Raw genomic sequence first — 14,387 nt, 5'->3', positions numbered from 1 at the left:
TGCAATCTTAGTAGTATACATCCCCATTTCTTCAGAGTAAAAATATGTGCAATTAAGGGTCAAAATTTATAAAAATTAATAAATTGTTCTGATTCATCAAGAACAGTCAAATGGAGACATTTATTTGGGCCATTCTGATATCCTGCTCTGAGCTTAGCAATAAGCTCTTTCTCTTTTTGAAACCCTGGTGGTATATCTTGGCCATTATGCCCATTGGGCAGAGTGTCCCATTTCTGTTCAGTATCAATCCCTTGTGACCAGAGAATTCTTTTTTATTATGTTTTTCATGGAACTGTTTTCTGAACAATTCAGGAGCTCCTCCACAAAGGAGACTTTGGACTTCTAAATCTCTGTCTCATCAACCATGCAGCTTTTCAGAAACAAAATTCCTGGGGGTTACAAGGGATGCCGTATTTGGTGTTCCTAGAGGAAAGCAAAGCTTGCTCGAGGCAGTACTTTGGACATGCTGTACCCCTTAGGGCTTTCATCTCTTTTGGACCATGTTCTGGGGCTTTAGGCTGAACTGCCTCTCTAGACTAAGCTACGTTCTTTCTCCTTTCTGAACACACCTCTTATCACAGGGTATTGTAATTGCTTATTTCTCTGACTACCCCTCTGGACTGAGAGCTCTAGCGATATTTATTTTTTAGCTAACACACAGTTAGCTAATGGCCAGCAGAAATACAGTTGAAAAGTCAAACTATGATATCATAAAACCTGCCAAATACTTCTCAGAATTAGAAAAGAGCATCTTGCTTACATTAGCAGAAAAGTAAAAATATGTGCTTCAATGCAAAAAAAAAGTGATGCGCAAATTACTATACTCAAGTAACATACCCGTGTTGCCCATGAACACAACCCCCAGTCAAGAGTATCCCTGCAGAATTTCAAAGCCCTGAAGAAATGCTTGTAGAATATCAAACTCAGACCAAAAAAATAATGGCCCATGAAAGGAGAGAGAAAAGTGACACAGAGTGTCAGTCCACTTCTGAGTACCCATGCCCTGGGAAACGAAGAGGACTAACATGCTGCCTAAGCAGCTCTACTTTCTGCAGAACCTTCTGGAAGAAGAGCCCAAGTACCACCCTAATGCTGCAGCCAATCATTTGCTGTTGCAAACAGAGAACTGTGCGATGATGAGAAAGAGCTCATACATCTTCCAGAATGTGAGCAATCTCTCAACCTGAACCCTGGTGTCTGGTTATACTTTCAAACTACAGGAGCAAAACTTCTCAGGAAGGTGCTTTAAAATAGATGCACAAGGACAAATATGGTATGGTCTCTTTTAGAAAATCTTTATAAGAAAACTGGAGCCTAGAGTTCTAAGTGTATTTCTAGATTGAGACACTGGGCTGTATGTGTTTAAGCTGGTATTTTCCTGGAATTTTGATTACCTCTGTGATACCAAAGACTCAGAGCTGGAGTTCTGCAGCTCTAAAAGTCAGCATTGCTACATATAACAGCTGTCAAAGAAACTAGAAAAGAGATCAGGCTTCAATTAGAGATAAAAAATGAAGCTGATTTGGTTGGGACTAAGGTAAATCAGAATACAGGGCAAAGGATGATAGTTTAAGTATTCTAAAGCTTCACCTACTGTATGAGACCTAATGCAGAGAAGTTTATTATGTCTAGAACTTAAACCTTCTGTAACACATAACCTAAATCACTCAGGCTGCACAGCCCATTTTAAGCAACCCAAACACATAGAGCCCAGAACAGGAACAGGGGTTATAATTTTGTATAGCTTAATGTAATATCCGGATACATGGGAGACTATAGTGGGCTAATAATGAAAAAGTATTGGTAGGCTTGTCAACAGATGAGTAGAACATATGAAATAAAAATAAATAATAGGGGGAACAAGTGTTAAAATAAATTTAGTTTGAAATGCTAGTGATCAATGAAAGGGGGGGTAAGGGGTATGGTAAGTATAATTTTTTTTTCTGTTTTTGTTTTATTTCTTTTTCTGAATAGATGCAAATGTTCCAAGAAATAATCATGATGATGAATATGCAACTATGTGATGACACTGTGAATTACTGATTATATATGTAGAACGGAATGATCAAATTTACGAATGCTTGTGTTTTTTTGGTATTTAAAAAAATATTTTTTAATTAAAAAAAAAAGTATTAGTAGGGTCTCTTGAGGGACTGGAGAAAAAATAAGGAACTTCTAAACTTTCCCATAAGGGAAACTTCACCCCTGGTATTCTTTCAAACTTTAGGCACTCCCAAGAAAACAGGTAGAAACCCTTGATTTTGAGGCTTGCCCTTACAAAACCTGTTATTCTGGTGGGAAAGGTAAGGCTACCCATAATGAGGCATAAGGTTTGCTTCCAGGAAACCTCTTTGAATTGTTCAAATGCAGCCTCCCTGTCTGTAAGTCCAACTCTAAAGGATAATCATTACGCTCCCCACAACATTGTACATGATGCTGAGGGGTGAAAGTCTTCCTGTCAACACTGGACATGACTCCGAGGGATGAACCTGGCCCTGACACCATGGGATTGACAATATCTTCCGGACAAAAAGGGGAAAAAGAAATGTAACAAAATAAGGCATCAGTGACTAAGACTTCAGAAGGAGTAGAGACTATTCCGGAGGCTACCTCTTACACAAGCTTAAGCTAGATATTGCTAATTGTCAGTCTGTCAAACTCCAACCAACATCATTCCTGTTAACCCCAAAGAACACCCAGGACTCTAGCTAAGATTCTACAAAGGTTTCCCACATTAAGTTTACTTCTCAGAAACCTAAAACCTTCACATTGTTCCTAGGCCAGATAAGTCCTGAAGCCCAGAGGGGACAGCCTTTCTAAGAACAATAACTAGTTCCATTTCCCTATCCCATATTTTAACACTCCTTTTTGTGCATGTACTTTTTTTTTTTAAGTATTTTTATTGTAAACTATAACGTATATACAAAGAAAAGCAAGTAAAAAGCAATACTTTTCAAAGCACACTTCAACAAGTAGCTACAGAACAGATTCCAGATTTTATAATGGGCAACCATTCCACCATCTCCGATTTTTCCTTCTTGCTGCTCCAAAACACTGAAGGCTAGAAGGAATATTAATACAGTGATTCAGCAATCATACTCGTTTGTGAAATTCCATTTTGTTGTTACACCATATCCTTCTCCTTTAATTCTTCTCCTAATCTACAGGGATCCTTGGGAAATGTCCTTTCTGACTTTTTCATATTGAGAAGGAGTGCTGACACTAAAGGACAGGGGGATGTAATTAACTGATAATCTTGGAGAGGTTCATCCCTCTGGGTTTCAGGATTTATCTGACCGAGGAACACTCCAGGAATCACAGGTTCCAGAAGAGCAAACGCAGTATATGAAACCTTTACAGAGTCTCAGTTCAAGCCCTGGGTGTTCTTAAGAGCCAAGAGGAGTGATGTTGACAGGGGTTTATCAGACCACGGCAGTTACCACTATCTAATTGAAGCTTGTGTAAGAGCAGCCCCCAGAAGTATCTGAAACTGATGGGCTGTGGTCCAGTAGCCTTGATTCTTGAAGATAACTGTATAAAGATATAACTTTTAGAATGTGACTGTGTGACTGTGAAAACCTTGTGTCTGACGCTTCTTTTATCCAGGGCATGGACAAATGAGTAAAAATAAAAAAATAAGTAAATAATAGGGGGGATAAGAGGTAAAATAAATTGGGTAAATGGAAATACTAATGGTCAAAGAGAGGGTATGGCAATCAGTATGGGATGTATGAGTTTTTGTTTATTTCTTTTTCCTGAGTGATGCAAATGCTCTTAAAAAAATGATCATGGTGATGAACACACAACTATGTGATGATATTGTGAGCCACTGATTATACACCATGTGTGGACTGTATGTGTGTGAAGATTTGTCAAAATATTTTTTAAAAAAAGAGCAGCCTCCAGAATAGCCGCTTGGCTCCATTTGATCTCTCTTGGCCACAGATGCCTTAATTTTATTACACTTCTTTTTCCCCTTTTGGTCCAGTAGGTGTCGTCAATCCCACAGTGTCAGGGCCAGACTCATCCTCAGGATCCATGCCCCACATACTCACAGAGATTTTCACCCTTAAATGTGAAGTCCACAAAGGAGGAGAGTAACGATTCTCCTCGCAGAATTGGGCTTAGAGAGAGAGGCCTCCTCTGAGAAATAGAGGCTTCCTGGGAGCAACTTTAGGCCTCATTATGGGTTGTCTTAGCTTCTCCACTACCGAACTAAGTTTTGTAAGGGCAAGCCTCAAAATCTGGGGCTTGGCCTATTTTCTTGGGAGTCCCCCATGGTTAAGAGTGTACCCAGGGTTTCCCAGATGGGAAAGTTTAATAGTTCCATATATACACATATATATTTTTTCCTCTCTTTCAGACCCTCAAGGGACTCTACTAATAGTATTTAATTATCAGCCTACCACAGACTGAGATGAATTCTGGTATTATATTAAGCTATACAGAATTACAAGGTCTCATTGTCATTCTGGACTCCAGGAGTTTGGGTTGTTTAAATGAGCAATCCAGCCAGGTTGATTTAGATTATGTGTCCCAGAAAAGTTAGGTTCTAGACATAATAAACCTCTCTGCCTTTGGTCTCATACAATACCAAAGGTCTAGAGTGCCTACACTATCAATAATTTTTTACCCTGCCTTCTAATTTACCTTAGACCCAGCCAGATCGGCTTTGTTTTAAACCAAATGAAGTCTGATCTCTTTTTCAGTTACTTTAACTGTTATTACTGTTACTATATATAGCTATGTTAATTTCCAGGGCTGCAGCACTCCATTTTTGGGTCTTGGGTTGACACCCTTTTTTAACATGAAAAAGTTAGAATGAGCATAAATCAAATATCCGTAAAGATTGAGAGAAGGAACAAAGGAAAAGGAGGATTTATAACAGAGAAGTTACGATTTAACAAATGTATATGATTGTTGAATCATTATATTGATATCTCCTTTTAGTCTCCAGTGTCTTGAAGCAGTTAGAAGGAAAACCTGAAATTGGGGAATTGTAACCCATACCAAAATCTGTTCTATAACTAATTATTAAAATTGTACTGTAAAATCTATTGCCTTTTTTGTTGTTGTTGTGATTGGTAGAGTTTCTTGAGGGTCTGAAGGGGAAAAAAAAATTATGGAACTATTGAATTTTCCTATCTGGGAAACCCTAGTATACCCTTCTCAACCATAGGGGAATCCCAAGAAAATAGGCCAAGCCCTTGATTTTGAGGCTTGCCCTTACAAAACTTATTTCTGTAGTGGAGAAGCTAAGACAACCTATAATGAAGCCTAAGAGTTGCTTCCAGGAAACCTCTTTTGTTGCTCAAATGTGGACGCTCTCTCTCTGTAAGCCCAACTTTGCAAAGAAAAATCATTACCCTCCCCCTTAGATGGAGCATGACATTCAGCAGTGAAAGTCTCCCTGACAACATGGGACATGACTCCCAGGGATGAGTCTGGCCCTGCTACTATGGGTTTAACAACGCCTTCCTGACCAAAAGGGGGAAAAGAACTGTAATGAAAAAAAGGCACCAGTAGCTAAGATAAAATGGAGTCAAAAGGTTATTCTGGAGGCTACTTTTATGCAAGCTGCAGTTAGACAGTGCTAATTTCCATGGTTTCCTAAACCCCAACCACCATCACTCCATTTGATACTCTTAAGAACACCTAGAGCTCAAACTGAGACTGTAAAAGTTTTAGGCAATAAGTTTGTTTTCTTGGAACCTATCATTTCCAAAGGTTCCTAAACCCAGAGGGACCAGCCTCTCCAAGACTATCAACTAATTACATCCCCCATTTTTAATGCTGACACCCCTTTTCAATATCAACAAGCCAGAAAGGGCATTGCCTAATGATTCCTATAGATTGGGAGAAGGATCAAAGGAGAGGAAGAAAATAGGATTCAACAAACAAGTTCGACTCCTGAATCATTATACTAATATTTCTTCTAGCCTTTAGGGTTTTGAAGCAGCTAGAAGGAAAAATCTGAAATAGTGAAATGGCAGCACACGGCAAACTCAGGGATCTATTCTTTAACTATTTGCTGAAGCATACTTTGAAAATTATTGCTTTTTCTTTCTTTTCTTTGTATATATATCTCACAATAAATAATGTTTTAAAAAAACGATGTACAGGGAAGAACAACAACGTCCATCTTACAACTGCAGGAGATACAAATGAAAAAGGAGCTCATGGCCAAAATCCAGCAAACAGTGTGAAAATGTGAGATGGCAGAGGAATACAGAATAAAAATGGAAGTTTTCAACAAAAAAAGATGTACTAGGACAGAAAGCTACGAATTTTTACCAAGGAATGGCATGTTTCCTCATTTAAATGACCCTTTCCCAATTTACCTGAGATTTTAGGGGTAACAGCCCCCTGGTAATTAATCTGTGCTGGCAACGGAAGTCTGGGACATGGACATTTGGTCAGTTACCTATAATAGAGCTATACTAGGAAAATTACAGCGGCAGTTGTCTTTTATTTGAGAATACATTCAACTAGTGGTCAGTGAGAGAGGGGGTAAGGGGTATGGGATAAACAACTACACTCTATCCCTTAAGTGGCAAAGAAGTTGTTAAAATTCTCTAAAAATTATCACTGTAAGGGCTAAAATTCTGAATGTAATGTCTCTTTAATTAGAATTCATTAAGAACCATGAAGAAAAAAAGAGTATTCAAATGAATTGGTACTTTTTTTAAATCCATCTTTTTAAATGAATTATGGTGAAGAATACGACCACTGCTAGCAGAGTTTGGTGTCACTGACTTGATTTATGTAAGGCACTAGCAGTTTTACTAACTATTGGTTTTGCATCATCAGTAAAGAATTCATACAGGAATTATGCACATAACATATTATTACTGTTGTGAAAACAGTTTTGATCTTACAAATACCTAAGGGTCTCAGGGGCACCCAAGTATCCGCGAATGGTAGTTTAAATTATCCTAGGTCTTTCCCATTTTCATAAATTTTGGGATGTGCTACTCAAATTACAGAAACGCACACAAACACACACACACAAAGAGAACCCTGCTAAGCTTTGCACTGAATCTTTGAATCAAGGTGGAGAAAACCGACATACTGTCATAATATACAGCCTGCATTTATTCAATCTTCTTTAACTCCCTCAGCAATATTTCATAGTTTTCAATATAGAGGTGTAGCATATTTTCTTTCGACTTATTTCTAGGTGTTTGATAGCTTCTGGTGACATAGTAAATAATTACTTTTTAAATTTAATTTTCTAACTGACCCCTCTGTCACAACATATATAAAAAATAGACCTAATAAAACTTTTAGAAGAAAACACAGGGAAATATCTTATAAATCTTATAATAGGAGGTGGTCTCCTAGATTTTATACCCAAAGCACAAGCACTGAAGAAAGAAATAGATAAATGGAACTCCTCAAAATTAAGCACTTTTGTGCACCAAAGAACTTTGTCAAGGAAGTAAAAAGACAGCCTACACAATGGGAGACATATTTGGAAACGATATATCATATAAAAGTCTAGTATCCAGAACATATAAAGAGATTCTTCAGCTCAACAACAAAAAGACAAACAATCCAATTACAAAATGGGCAAAAGACAAGAACAGACACTTCTCAGAAGAGGAAATACAAATGCTCAAAAGGCACATGAAAAAATGCTCAACTTCCCTGGTTATTAGGGAAATGCAAATCAAAACCACAGTGAGATATCATCTCACACCCACCAGAATGGCAATTACCAATAAAACAGAAAATTACAAGTGCTGGAGAGGATGCAGAGAAAGCGCACACTTATCCACTGTCGGTGGGAATGTAAAATGGTAAAATCGCTGTGGAAGGCAGCTTGGCGGTTCCTCAGAAAGGGAAGTATAGAATTGCCATATGATCCAGCAATACCACTGCTAGGTATCTACTCAGAGGACGTGAGGGCAAAGACACAAATGGACCAACGTTTATAGCAGCATTATTTACAATTGCTAAGAAATGGAAACGGCCAAATTGTCCACCAACAGATGAGTGGCTAAACAAGCTGTGGTATATACATACAATGGAATATTATGCAGCTGTAAGACAGAATAAAGTTATGAAGTATGTTACAGCATGGATGGACCTTAAGGACATTATGCTGAGTGAGATTAGCCAGAAACAGAAGGACAAATACTATACGGTTTCACCAATATGAACTCACATTGGTGAATGAACTTGGAGAATTTCAGTTAAGAGCAGAGGTCATCAGAAGATAGAAATAGGGTAGATATTGGGTAACTGGAGCTGAAGGGATACAGATTGTACAATAGGACTGACTGTAAAAACTCAGATATGGATAGCACAATACTACCTAACTATAATACAGTCATGTTAGCACACTGAATGAAGCTAAATATGGGAATGATAGAGGGAGGAGGGCTGGGGGCACAAATGAAATCAAAAGCAAAGATACACAACAAAGACTGAGATGGTATAATCTAGGAATGCCTAGTGTGTACAATGATAGTGAATAAATGTACAAATTAAAAACTGTTTTTGCATAAGAACAAAGGAATGTCAATATTTCAGGATGTTGAAAATAGATGGTAATTCATATTTTAAAACTTTAACTTATGGGTGAGATTAAAGCAAAAAATGTTCATTTGGACAAAATTTGTATTTTGACGAGTACATTTCCTAATATAACTTATATGGACAGTTTAATTGAATACCATAAGTACATGGAACCTTGAGTAGAGCATGAGATTTTGTAGGTTTGTCCAGAGTGATGCCCCGAGAAATTCCAGAGATGATTTGAACATTGAATAAAAAAGTATTTACAAAGTCCCCTTGGGGGAACGGTGAGAAAGGGGGAAAATTCAACTTCCCTATTTGGAGTATCCCTCATACTGAATAGATTGAAATACTAGTGAACAATAAAAGGGAGTGGTAAGGGGTATAGAAAAAAAATAGGAGGAACAAGGTTAAAATCTATTGAGTAGATGAAAATGCTAGTGGGTCAATGAGAGGGAGGGGTAAGGGGTATGCTAGGTGTGAGATTTTTCTTTTTATTTCTTTTTCTGGAGTGATGCAAATGTTCTAAAAAATGATCGTGGTGATGAATATACTATATGTGATGATATTGTGAGCCACTGCTTGTGCACCAAACATGGAATGATTGTATGTTAAGAATGTTCATGTTTATATGCTGTTTCGGTTCGATAATACAAAATAAATTAAAATTATAAACAAAAAAAAAAAAAATAGGACTAAACAGTTGTGCCTGTTTGAAACTATTACGTACCCCAGAAAAGCCATGTTTTAATCCTGATCCAATCTTGTGTGGTCACACCTATTGTTTAGTGTGGGAAACTTTGGTTAAATTTTTTCCATGGAGATGGAAATGCCCAGTTGTGGGTGTAAACTTTTGGTTAGATTACTTCCATGGAGATGTGACACACCCAATTGTGGGTGTGACCTTTTAATTAGATAGAAATGTGACTCTACCTATTCAACATAGGCGTTGATTAATTTACTAGAGTCCTCTAAAAGGGGAAACATTTTGGACTTCAACATAAGGGACTTCAGATGCAGAGGCTTGGAGAACAGTTGCTTCAGAGTTGACAGCGACATGGACGATTGGAATGCCAACAGAGAGAGGAGATGCCTAGACTTGGGCATAGCACAGCAGATGTTGCTATGTGCCTCCCCATGAGATGGTAAGCATGCCAGAACCTGGAGAGAGCCAAGGGAAGCCAATAAATAAAACTTAGCCCTCTAGAAGCCAAGTGAGGAACTCCCACAGGAACAGAGGCTGAAAGCAATGGAGTCCAGGAGCAAAGGACGAGCAGATGCCAGTCACGTGTCTTTCCAGTTGACAGAGGAGTTCCAGGTGGCATCAGCCTTTGTTGAGTGAAGGTAACCTCTGGTTAGTGCCTTATTTGGACATTTTCAGGGCCTAAGAACTGTAAACGTTTAACTTAATAAATTCCCCTCATAAAAGCTGTCCCATTTCTGGTATATTGCATTCTAGCAGCTTTAGCAAACTATAACAATAGAAAAGGTGAAACAGTAAAATTTCTAAAGGAAAACATTCTAGAGAAATTATGGGGGACTGTGTGTGTTTTCTATACTTTCCACATTTCAGATAATAAATCATCCTACTTTCAATATCAGAAAATAATAAAAACTACTATTACTGCTTACATGTAGTAATGCTGAAGTGAATAGCAAAACAGGAAGAGTTATATATTCTAATGGAAATATAAGCTGACAGATAGCTCTTTAAGAAAATCTAGTACTTAGTAACAAAAATATTTTAAATATGTATCCCTAACATTAGAAAAAGGTCTGCTTTCAATTGTAATAGGAATATTACTTCTTGACTACTTCTGGAGAAAGGAGGATGAAGAAGACTTTTCAGTAGATTTTACCTTATGCTCTCTTCAGGAGACAACCATGTTGTCTGGCAAGGAAAGAGATAAAAATGAACACAAAGGGGTATTTTCTCTCTCTGATGTACAAAGGTACAAAATTTAAAATCATATGTTTACCCATGTTTTAGTTTGTTAAACTCTGCCGAAATGCAATGTACCAGATATGGAGCTGCTTTTAAAAAGGGGATTTGTTAAAACACAAGTTTACAGTTCTAAGGCCATAAAAATATCCCAACTAAGGCATCCAGAAAAAGATATCTGGACTCCAAGGAAAGGCCAATGTCTGTCATGTGGGAAGGCACATGGCTGGCATCTGCATCCTCTCCTTGTATCCAATCCTTCCAGTTTCAAATGGCTCTCTCAGTCCCTGTGGATCCTGATGGCTTCTGACTTGTACAGCATCTCATGCAAGGCACATGGAGATGTCTGCTGGGCTCTGCATCTCTAAACGTCCATGTCTTGGCAGCTGTTCTCACACTTGACACTCCAAGCATCTCCTTTGGTATTCAAAGGGTCGCCAAATGTCTATGTAAAAGTCACTTCTGAAACAACTGTACTTTCTCCAAAATGTCTCCCCTTAATTTTAAAGGACTCTAGTAAACTAATTAATTAAGACCCAGCTTAAATGGGTGTGGGCACATCTCCATCTAATTAAAAGGCCACACTTGTAATTGCATGGGTCAATCGCCATGGAAATAATTTAATCAAAGGTTCCACCCTAAACAATAGGTCTGGCTCAAGACAAGATCAGGATCGAAAGAAAATGGCTTTTCTGGGGTACATAACAGAAGTTCAACCCATTATATATCCAATATGTGCTCATTTCAGAAATGTTGGAAATATATAAAAGTATAAAGATGAATGATGCCTGCATTTTCTGATATTAAGACAATTCCACAATGAATATCCTTGTATCCATTTCTACAAATTTACCTGAGAACTGTGTTAGATAAACTTCTAAAAGTTAAATTACTAGGCCAAACAATATGCACACATTACAACTTGACTGATTTTTTTTATACTTTCACTCTAATAGTACAGAAGAATACCTACTTTCCTACCCTAATACTAAGTACTGATATAAGAACTATATTTCCTTCCCAAATAATTCCATTTGGCTAGAAAATTTTCTATTTCTCTCTTTCTTATGGTTGCTGTAAACAGCTTACAAATTAATTTTGCTTGGTTCAAAACTAGATAATTAGATAGAAGGATTCCAATTCTCTGCCTCCAGGTAAAATTGTGAGGTTGACTCAGAATAAGTCACTCTTCCACATAGACTTGAGGAGCTCATGATTCTGGCATAAACAATCTAAAATTTCACTTAAGGTCAACTGTGATGGTCAATGACAGATTATTACCTACTGCTAAACATATCTACTGATATGCAAATTTAAAATTCTGAATGGCTATTGCGTACAGTGGTCTATACAAAGAAAAAAGGAAACAAAATATGGACCTTCAAGAACCTTACAATCTAGGCTGAAGTAAGATGTACTTAACGTCAAAGAACTGTCCATTTACAATGATTTTTATTTTACGTAGGTTTACCACAACCAAAAATAAATCACTTTTTTTTAAAAAAGGTGCAGAGTGTAAACGTTTCTCTGAAAGCACTCTGCCGTTATACGAGACCGTTGGAGCACGTGGTGCACTTATGGCTCTGCAACTGAGAAATCAGGATTTAAGGGATGATTTTGATTACTGAATTATTATATAGTTATTTCTTTTTGCTTTCTGGTATATTAGAGTAAACAGAGGGAAATTCCTGAAATCTCTAAATTGTAATCCAGCTGCCTCGATCTCTGATAATGACTGTATAGCCCTTATCTTCTGCCCCTATGATTATAAAATCCTTGTAACTAACCTCCATTTGTACCCAGTTATTCAGTTTTTCAACTCTAGAGCCCTGTAATCACTAAAAACAGCCCCTAATGTTTATTAATGAAGGGTCTTGGGTCATCCCAGAACTAACCCACCCCAAGTCCAAAGTTATCTTGAAAACCAAGACTGGATCTAATTCAAAGTGGGCCCATCTGACATGCACAATAGCTTAGACTTTAACCTACAAGTCACTTCTACCTCATTCTACCATTTTCTTACATATGCTCTCTAAGCATGTAATCTATCTGTGCGTGATCAAATATTAGATCACCTCTAATTATATCATCCGAGACCACTGTGCTCATTATCCTAAACCCTGCTCATCTTTTTCTCTAATAAAACTACCTGAATTACTGCAGTTCAGGGAGACAGATTCTGGGCCGCTAAGCTGTCTGTTCTCCTACTACGCGCAGAGTAATAGACTCTTTCTCTCTTTGAAACCCAGGTGTCCCAGGGATTGGTTATTGAGCATGATGAGGAAAAGATTCCACAGCCTTTGTCCAGTAACAGCTTTAAGACCTATGTTAATACTGACATCAAAGTCAGGTTCAGGAATAGCTTCTCTGGCCTTTTTTAAAGATTATAGTCAAGGTTAAACAAGGAGGGAGACAGTATTCTCAACAGTGATGTTCTGAGGGCAGGGGTCCAGCGGCATGAAAAAAATGTTTTTTCTACTACAACTCACACCTCTTAACAAGACACTTGTTATGTGTCTCCAAGACTTGAAGAACATTTCTGTCCAAAAGCCCTTGCTGAGGACAAGGAGAGGCCAATAATCAGCAAGTATGGAAGGAAATGTTTTAAAGTCATGCTGAAGCAGAACTTCAAAGGCTTCCAAGAGGCCATGGTTGGAAAGAAAGAAAACACTGGCTCTTTTTAAATACAACTGACTGGCTGCACCAGAGGCTGGAAAGAGGCAGTAATTGTTACAAGTAAGCATGCTGTAATTAGAAGTTTTTAGCAAGCCAGGCCTTGTGCATTGCAGATGTAGAAAAACTGATATTGGATGCTATAATGCATAACCATAAACATAGACAGCAATCATTCAATCAAGTAGGTTATTTCCCAGCTCCTACTATATAGCTAGCATTTTAACATTATTTTCTAGTATAGCTATATATATATATATATACACACACACACACACAAACACGTAACTAAGATTTATTTCTGCCTATCTGCCCTGAACATCTAAATGAAAAGCATTATGTGAATAAACAGAAAATCAAGAGCCCGCCTACTTAACAATATTTACTGAGCAGGTCAGTCTTCTCTCCAACTCTGATGCTTTTTACCATACTTACAATCATACACACAGTGTAATATTGCATATCTGAAGCCAGGCATTCTGGATTCAGTTCCTGAAATTTCCCTCTTATGAACTGTGAGACTTATTTGGTCGTTTTGTGCTTCAGTCTCCTCATCTATAAAATAGGGATAATAGAATCTACTTTACTGAGCTGTTGTGAGGATTAAATAAGACACATTAAGCAATTGGAAAAGTACCTGGCATTAAAGTTCAATAATGTGAGAAATTTTTAAAATCAGGTTCAATATGAATGGGATGTACATAATCTGGGCTATATACAAGACTTGCCACTGGTATAATAGTTTTACAGCACATTATAATGTTTGGTGCACGTGATCTATTATTAAATGGCCTAGGTCACTATACATGAAGCATGCTGCCCCAGAAAAATGGAGGGGATAGATTTTTACTGTTCAAAGCTTATCTATCTCACAGCTAAGAGGGGCATCACTAAGTATCAATAACAGTCGAGTTCCTGCTCTCACTCTTCCTGGGGCATCAGAAGGAACAATGAGTTGCCCCTCTACCTTCTGAGAAGGCTACAGCATCCAGTGAGGATCATAGCTCAAAGACTACAAAACACTTTAAGAATGCCTCAGTCAGGTTTTCTCCTAAGTTCCATATAGCACCAAGGAAATTCTGGGCACTTGATAATGTCCCTGAGAATAAAAAGCCAGTATTCACCAAATTACCCTTCTGTGCTGCCAAAGAACAATGGGGCTTCAGTAATTTTCTCCTGTTATAGCAGAAATAGATAGGGCATGACTTCAACATTCACAGAATGTCAAGACCACTGCAATGTGCACTTG

At 37.8% G+C, this 14,387-nt stretch overlaps 1 protein-coding gene and 1 pseudogene across 6 annotated transcripts in view; one reads left to right on the top strand and one right to left on the bottom strand.

The window, feature by feature from the left end:
* The window catches only part of MTA3 (metastasis associated 1 family member 3), a 218,975-nt gene that overhangs the window by 125,982 nt on the left and 78,606 nt on the right, over positions 1 to 14,387 (bottom strand). The gene's annotated exons all lie outside the window — the stretch shown is intronic.
* On the top strand, positions 669 to 4,101 carry LOC143661645 (myb/SANT-like DNA-binding domain-containing protein 3 pseudogene; annotated as a pseudogene).

Source organism: Tamandua tetradactyla, chromosome 17 (assembly GCF_023851605.1).
Source record: "Tamandua tetradactyla isolate mTamTet1 chromosome 17, mTamTet1.pri, whole genome shotgun sequence".
NCBI classification, from domain to species: domain Eukaryota; kingdom Metazoa; phylum Chordata; class Mammalia; order Pilosa; family Myrmecophagidae; genus Tamandua; species Tamandua tetradactyla.
Note: the sequence above shows the minus strand (reverse complement) of the source record. Positions and strands in the feature narration are given on the sequence as shown.